Source organism: Triturus cristatus, chromosome 7, assembly GCF_964204655.1.
Source record: "Triturus cristatus chromosome 7, aTriCri1.1, whole genome shotgun sequence".
In the NCBI taxonomy this organism is placed as follows: domain Eukaryota; kingdom Metazoa; phylum Chordata; class Amphibia; order Caudata; family Salamandridae; genus Triturus; species Triturus cristatus.
In genome coordinates this window covers 1,869,343,403-1,869,351,371 of record NC_140590.1, presented here as the reverse complement: position 1 = coordinate 1,869,351,371, position 7,969 = coordinate 1,869,343,403, and positions in this window count along the sequence as shown.

Here is a 7,969-nt window from a genome sequence, read left to right as displayed (position 1 = left end):
TGAGGGGTGGGTGCAGAGGACTCCCAGCAGTGGACAGAGATATGGGGGTGGGTGCGGAGGACTACCAGCAGTGGACAGAGATATGGGGGTGGGTGCAGAGGACTCCCAGCAGTGGACAGAGACATGGGGGGGTGTACAACATTATCAGATGACCACACCTACATGGTGGTATGTACGCATCAGTAACTTTGGACTATGATGATAGTGCTATAACAACACATCACTGACAGCAGTGTCCCACTCCCAGGAGGATGGATGCCTTTCACCCACTGCATGACACACCACATGTGGTAGTGAGGACAAATAACACATGCATACCCCCCCATGGCGGATGCAGCACAATACACACCCTGATATCATGCCACAACACTGTATAGTCATGTAACTTCCTACTAAACTAAGACAGCCAAAGGGAACACACACTGTCACGCACATCCCAGGACTGATAGGAATGTGCAGGTGCTGGGCCAGACACAATGATGTTGTCTCTCATGGAAGGAATAGGGTGGAATTCCCACAGATACAATGCCCACAATTGTGAGTCAGGTGCCAAAATATCCTGCATAACAAGTACCATTTGTGTGCTAGGCCGGGATTACACACATGCATAGTGCTGAAAAGGGAGAATTTCCCTCTGAAGGCATTTCAACATACTCAAAACACAAGTACACTGACTAGCAAGGATGGCACAGACGATTCAGCAGGAGACATCAGTGAGCAGGCATGGCCATTGTTGAAGGGATCCGTCACCAACAAAGGAAATGTAGACACAGGTCAGCACAACAATTGTGCGACTGTTTGCAGGGAAGATGTCAGGTGCCACAGAGGAAGGAACACTCCTTGGGACAATGTCTCAAAACAAAATTAACACACACTACCAATGATTCTTTGCAGAGACATTGTGATGGCACGCAGATACCATGGTCCACTTCATGACCATCAGACTAAAACATTTCTCAGAACCATAACACATTACCAGAACACCAACTCCAGGAGCCTCATCACCAACATCAAGTACCTGAAATGCAGTAGTGTTCAAAGTAAAAAAAGGCTTTATTCAGCACAAAAGAAAACTTTGAAAATAAGACTATTTACAAAGGCCAATGGCCAGTCCATAATTCAAGTCCTTGGGGGGACGTAGGGGACAGCGTCTCCCCCTAGCTTGCCTGCACACTGGAACCCTCAGGTTCGTCGACCGGGGGGGGCATCATGTGGGTCAGGACCAGGCACCGGGAAGGGTAGGTGTGGTGGGTGCAGGGGTGGACGTCTCTACCACAGGGGTGGTGCAGCGCCGAAGGTGGTGGTGAGCTCGGTGCGTCAGGCTAACCCCTGCACCAGAGGATTGCCCAGGATCAAGGGAGGGTGTGGTGGGCGAGGGATGGGGTGCAGCGCTCATGGGGGAGGGGGTTGAGGTGGTGGGGGACTCGACTCCCCTGCCCGGGGACTTCCTTGCCCGCTTGTGGGGTGGTGGCTCAGCGGGGGGAGGTCCAGCTCAGCCAGAAAGAGCTACTGGGGTGACCGTTTGGCAGGGGTGCCAAGGGGAGTGTTTTGGGAGGGACAGGGTTGTGAGGACTGCGGACTGCGACTGTGGATGCGTGTATGTCATCTGTCCCCAGACCCTGTGGGTGTGCCTACATCCCCCTGAGTGTGCGTGCCAGAAGGTGTGTGCTTGCCCTTACTTGGTGGTGTGCTGCCTGTGTCTGGTGGGTGCGTGCTTGGGAATGTCTGGGTGTACGTGGGACAGGTATGGGAGAGGGAAGTGTGGATGTGTCCAGTGTAGGGGGGGACGTAGCACTGCAGGAGAGTCACTGCTGCCATCAGGGAAGAGTCCATGGACCGCAGAATCCTGCGTTGGTCAGACATCGTTGCTGACATGTCCTCCATGAACGACACCATCTGTGTCAGAAGTTTAGTGTGGCCATGGAGGACATTCAGCACCGATGCCAGCCCAACCTGCAACTGCCGCAGTATGTCCACAGACTCTTCACTGAGGGCAGCAGGGGTGACAGGGGCAGGGGGTGTGGTGCCTGGGCCAAAGGAGACATGGTGGGCCTCTGCACGGACAGAAGGGACGGGAGCAACTTGGAGGGTGGAGATGGAAACGGAGGAGGCGGGGACAGATGTGGGGATGCTGCCAGGTGTTGTAGCAGCCTCCGCCTCCTCGATGTGGTCAGCCTCGGACCCGTCTGCATCGTAGTTGGTCTCGCCTCCAGACAGGTCCTCCGACTGACTCCCCGAGCCCTCCGTGCCACTGGCTCCCGCGGACTCGCCAGCACTGGTGGCACTGTCGCTGGGTCCCTCCTCCAGGTCCGTGCAGGTGTCTCCCTCGGTTTCCGATGATGATGCTGTGGGCAAGGAGAAGAAACATAAATGTGTCAGTCACCTGTATACATCTGACACATGAGTACAAAAACAACAGGTCACAGTGCATATCAGGCAATGCATCATGAGTAACAGCTAGATTACTCCGCACATATGTAAGCCCTGTACTCCCCAGTTGGTAGACCCACTATGCCACTTGGACACAAGGAAAAAAAGGACACACCAGGCCACAACTTGAATGAGAAATACACTGAGAAGCTAGTGTCTGTGAACAGGTGAGCACAGCAATACAATGAAGTCATGCCACCTCTTGTTTACCCTGAAATAAACAGTAGTGGTGCACCCAAGGGAAACTATGACACATCAATACTCAAGGTGTCACCACACTCTGAGACCTGTAAGTACTTTGGAACACAAAACCAACAAATGTTGGATACCTTGGGACTCACAAGACTTTACACAATTGACATGTTTTGAATGTGGGAATGTGCCATTTTGTGAACAGAACACTCATGTGCCTGCATGAAAGATGTCTCCCAAGGAGGTGCACGCAAAATTACATTTACACAGTCATTGAAGAAGCTGGCACCTTTTTCAAAGAAGCCACGGTTAGAAATAAATGATGTAGCAGAAAGTACATATACATGGGCCCATGGAGGTCTTGATGTCTTGACACTCGTAAGTTGGTATCACCAACAACCAAGGACTTACCCAAATTCCAGACCACTGTGGGAACATGTATATGTATAATCTGCAATACCGTTTTATTCTAACAGTGGCTTCTTTTAAAATGTGCCAGCGTGTTCCCTGAAAGTGTAAAAGTCGTTTGGTGTGCACTTCCTTGGGAGACATCTTTCATGCAGGCACATTATTGTTCCTAACAAAAAACATCAAAGTAACACACTGAAATCATGAAGACCTGTTGACAAGTGTTATGAGTGCCAAGGTACAATCATTTTTGACTAACAACTAGAATTATGTCAGTTGTCACATGGCCATCCGTTACCTGATTACACAGTTGGCTACACATATGACCCACTGCCTGTCATGTGGAGTGGCACACATGTCCAAACCCAGGACAATGCATCAGCTAATGGGCCTGCAATTGTGTTGTAAAAAGGCATAGCTGTACTGAGGAGACAGCCTCATGGCAAGCCAGAATGTCCACACAGATGTCAGCACACAAAGACCAAACTGCGTTGCATCAGAACCACACACAGGTTCCAAAAATGTTTGAGCAGGAATCATGTTTTTAAACAAATGACACAGGCTGCAAACCATGAACATTAAGCCCTGGCCAACATCACTGGGCCACTGCATGGTGATTCTTTGTCCAGCCAATTCTCACACACAGGTCAGACCTGGCAAGGAGAAATCAGGGTTGCCCATGTAGGCCTCTCCCGCACAAACCCCCAATACCTGAGACAATGTGATTGAGACAGATCAAGAAGTGACACCTCTTAATCAGGTTAACAAAAATGTGCAGCAACAATTCCTAAATTTACACCACACCACCTCGTGAGGCTGGCAACGCATATTTGTGACCAACAACCATCAACAGATTGTTGTGAATAGCCACACAGGCACTGCCCAGTGTGAGTATGCACAAGTCAAATAGTGTCTCCCTGTCCAGTGGGCACATGTAGCACACATTTGATAAATACAAATAAGGCCAGGGAACAATGCCACAGAGGCAGACCTATGCTAAACCCACAGAGAATGGGCACAGTGTTGGATGACACACATGATTAGGAGGTCAGGGTGTCTCAGGGGACTGTAGTGGGCACACTTCTCCGTGGTCCTGGAATGAGCTGACTGTACCATGAACAACCGTCATGGCACTATGCATATCTCCCACTCATGCACATCATGTCTGAGGCCACAACATTGGTCATGCATGCTGCAAGGGTGTTCAGTTGAATCCTCACACTCCTATGTTGAGACTCATCATCAGTGCCAACAAATATGGACCCCCAACAGAGTGAACAGGTCATGGCACAGGCAAGGTACCAACACATGTCACAGACCACCCTCCCACATGATGCCGAAAGCAATGTGCACTTGGATTTACTGGCAGCCTAGATGACCATGCGCAAATGTGATTACACACAGACCAGGGGACACATGTCAAGGAGGGGAAGGGATGAATAAGAGCACCGGTTGACATTGGGGAACAGAAAATGCACTGCACATATAAACTCTGGCAGTGTATCCAGGCTACAGAGCACTTCCAAATGCTGGTGACACATAACACAACAAACAGACATGTACCTACCCCCTCCTTGCTGCAGTCTCTCCTGTAACTGCCTATCCAGGTCAGGGAAGACCACCGCCAGGACACGGGTCATGTGGGCGGTCAGACGTTGGCACCCGCCATGGGGGCGAGGAGGTGAGACCCCCAGCTGGACCCGGGCGATCCGCCGGGTCCAGCACCGGATGTCCTGCCACCGTTTTCGGGCTTGGGCTAGACGCCGACTTCGATCCCCCGCCGATCTCACGGCCCTGACGATCTCCCTCCAGATCACCCCCTTCTCGTAGGCCTGTGAGAATGACAAAGTGAGACAACATCACTACACCTGCTCCATGTCCTAGAGACACACATTAGAACATCTTTGATATGTTGAACAGGGCATAGGATGCTGCCAAGGAATTGCATCATTCTCAAATAGACATTGGCCTGTGTGGAAGCTCCAATGCACTACATGGCATTGAAAGTACACAGGTGGCATAAGGGGTGCGACACACTCCCTGATCATGGCACACACTGTGCAGCACATGCAACAGCAGGCTGATGGACAGCACCTCCAAGCAGTCACATGTCCCACTCCACTGACGCACCCTCAGCAGAGTACACAGTCACACCCAGGCACAGATCAATCACCTGCCATTGACAACAGCGGATACAAACCTCACTCTGCACATGTGCCACTTGCCTGTGGGGTGTCAGACACACAGCACGGCTTACTTCTCACATCAGATGGGTAGAGCTGTTGCCTCCTCCATGCAGCTGTGGGGCAACACTTCACATAGACACTCACCCACATGACAAGGAACATTCACACACATCAATGTCCATGACGTCGTACACATCATTTGGACACTCTCACCACAGGTCCACTCAACTCATGCACATCTGTGGGTACAGTCACCTGTCACACCGGGGGGCTCACCCAATCACCTCAGGACAATAGGAAAAAAAGCCACCAAGGATTTGCCAGGCTAAATGTGTCATGCACTATGCAGTGAATGTCACAGTAAGCACAATGCAAGTGAGGAGTGCACACAGGAACTACATCATGCTCTGGATGATAGACATAAGCATGCCCCCCCCTGGGACCCACTCTAAACAACATTGCATGTCTGTCACACCTGGACATAATGCCAGAAGTGACAGTCACACAAATGGTGCACATTCAAAGGTAGTGGAGTCAGCACTCACCTGCTCCCCTGGTCTCCCATACAGCTTGGGGTACTGTGGGAGGAGGACGTCCAGCAAGGCCTCATTCTCCTCGAGGGTGAATGGCTGGGCCCTCTCCACAGTCCGCGACATGGTACCAGAGGAAGCTGAGACAGCAGCAGTGTGGTCGACAGGAAAGTTGTGCAGGCAAGTGCCTTCTCATGGGTTCTGGCTGTCTTATATCTGTCTTGCTGAGGGGCTTTCATTTAGAGGAGTACATAGTGATTGGTCAGACTCATTTGCATCCCACGTTTACTCCAATCCCTTTAGACATACATCAATGACACGTATTTGCATTGTTCAAATTTTGAGCATCATTGCAAGGCAACCACCACTTTGCAACATTGTATTTTTTGGCCAACTGACTCTTCCAAGCCACCTGATGGACACATTGCAACTGAAATCTCTGTATCCATGACAACCAGCATGCATTTTGGGCCTAATACTTGTCCCCTATGTAATTTTGAAATCCACACACATGTACGGTGCGTTTCACACGTACACATACACGTACGGCACCTCTACAATAGTGATACGGACCGTACACACGGTCTCAGAGCGTGTGTACAGTACGCATCACGCGTAACCCTACGGCACCACTACAATAGTGATCCGGACCGTACACTCGCTCTCAGAGTGTGTGTACGGTGCGCATCAGGAATACCCCTACGGCACCTCTACAATAGTGATACGGACCGTACACACGCTCTCAGAGCGTATGTACGGTGCGCATCACGCGTACCCCTACGGCACCACTACAATAGTGATACGGACCGTACACACGCTCTCAGAGCGTGTGTACGGTGCGCATCATGCCTACCCCTACGGCACCACTATAATAGTGATACGGACCGTACACACGCTCTCAGAGCATGTGTACGGTGCGCATCACGCGTAACCCTACGGCACCACTACAATAGTGATACGGACCGTACACACGCTCTCAGAGCGTGTGTACGGTGCGTATCACGCGTACCCCTATGGCACCACTACAATAGTGATACGGACTGTACACACGCTCTCAGAGCGTGTGTACTGTGCGTATCACGCGTACCCCTACGGCACCACTACAATAGTGATACAGACCGTACACACCCTCTCAGAGCGTGTGTACGGTGCGTATCACGTGTACCCCTACAGCACCACTACAACAGTGATACGGACCGTACACACGTACCCCTACGGCACCTCTACAATAGTGATACGGACCATACACACGCTCTGAATGCGGGTGTACGGTGCATTTCACACGCTTACACTGTTGATACGAGGCGCACACGCCAGGAATGGAGGGCTACAACTCGCACAAGGCTGTCCATCAAGTACTTGTCATTGCATACTTTCATGTGCAGGGCCTAGGTGTGTCAGGGAGTGATATTGCACAGGTCTTCTCATGTAGTTTCACATTTGATGTGTGATGACCTGTGTACACATGTCATGTGTGATGGGGCACTATGTGGCACACATCACCTTCACACTTGGCACATGTGTGTCTGTAGTCCAAACGTGTCATGCACAGCATCAGTGGTATGGCACAGTCACCACCACCCGCACCTGTCTCCTGATGCCAGGGACAGGGACACTCTATCAACTGACATGTCACGATCAGCGTGCCCCTATGTGACTATGTCAGGTGTGTGTCATGTGTTCCCATGAGCTTGCTGTTAGTGTTCCGTCAACTACATCTGCTGTTGCTGCATTCAACATGTGTCTGTGTGGAGATGGGCATGGCACACATCTACGCACACCATGCCACATGTGGATTTCCACGGAAGCAGGGTCAGTGTGCATCGGACATCATATTTTCCCAGGAATACATATCTGCGTCGTCTCAATGCCTATGTTTTTGGTTTTCACGTGTACCCCTTCATCGCAATGTGTTTGATCTGTACATTTGACATTCCATGTGACCTGTGCGTCTACCTTGCAGTCAGCTGTCTGTATGAGATGACATCCTTCCAATGCAGCTATGTGGATGTGTGTCACCCCGGTGATGTCTCTGGCTGTTCACTCAGACTAGCCCCCAGCTCATTTCAGGGCATGTCATGTAGACTTGACAATCAACATGTGTATCTGGCTTTTCGTAGGAGTGTCAGCAAGCTGGCATACGTGTCCTGGATGTATTGCACAGACCAGACTCCGTATTTACCTGATGTCTAGTAGCAGTTTAGCATGTGCTATGTTCATTGA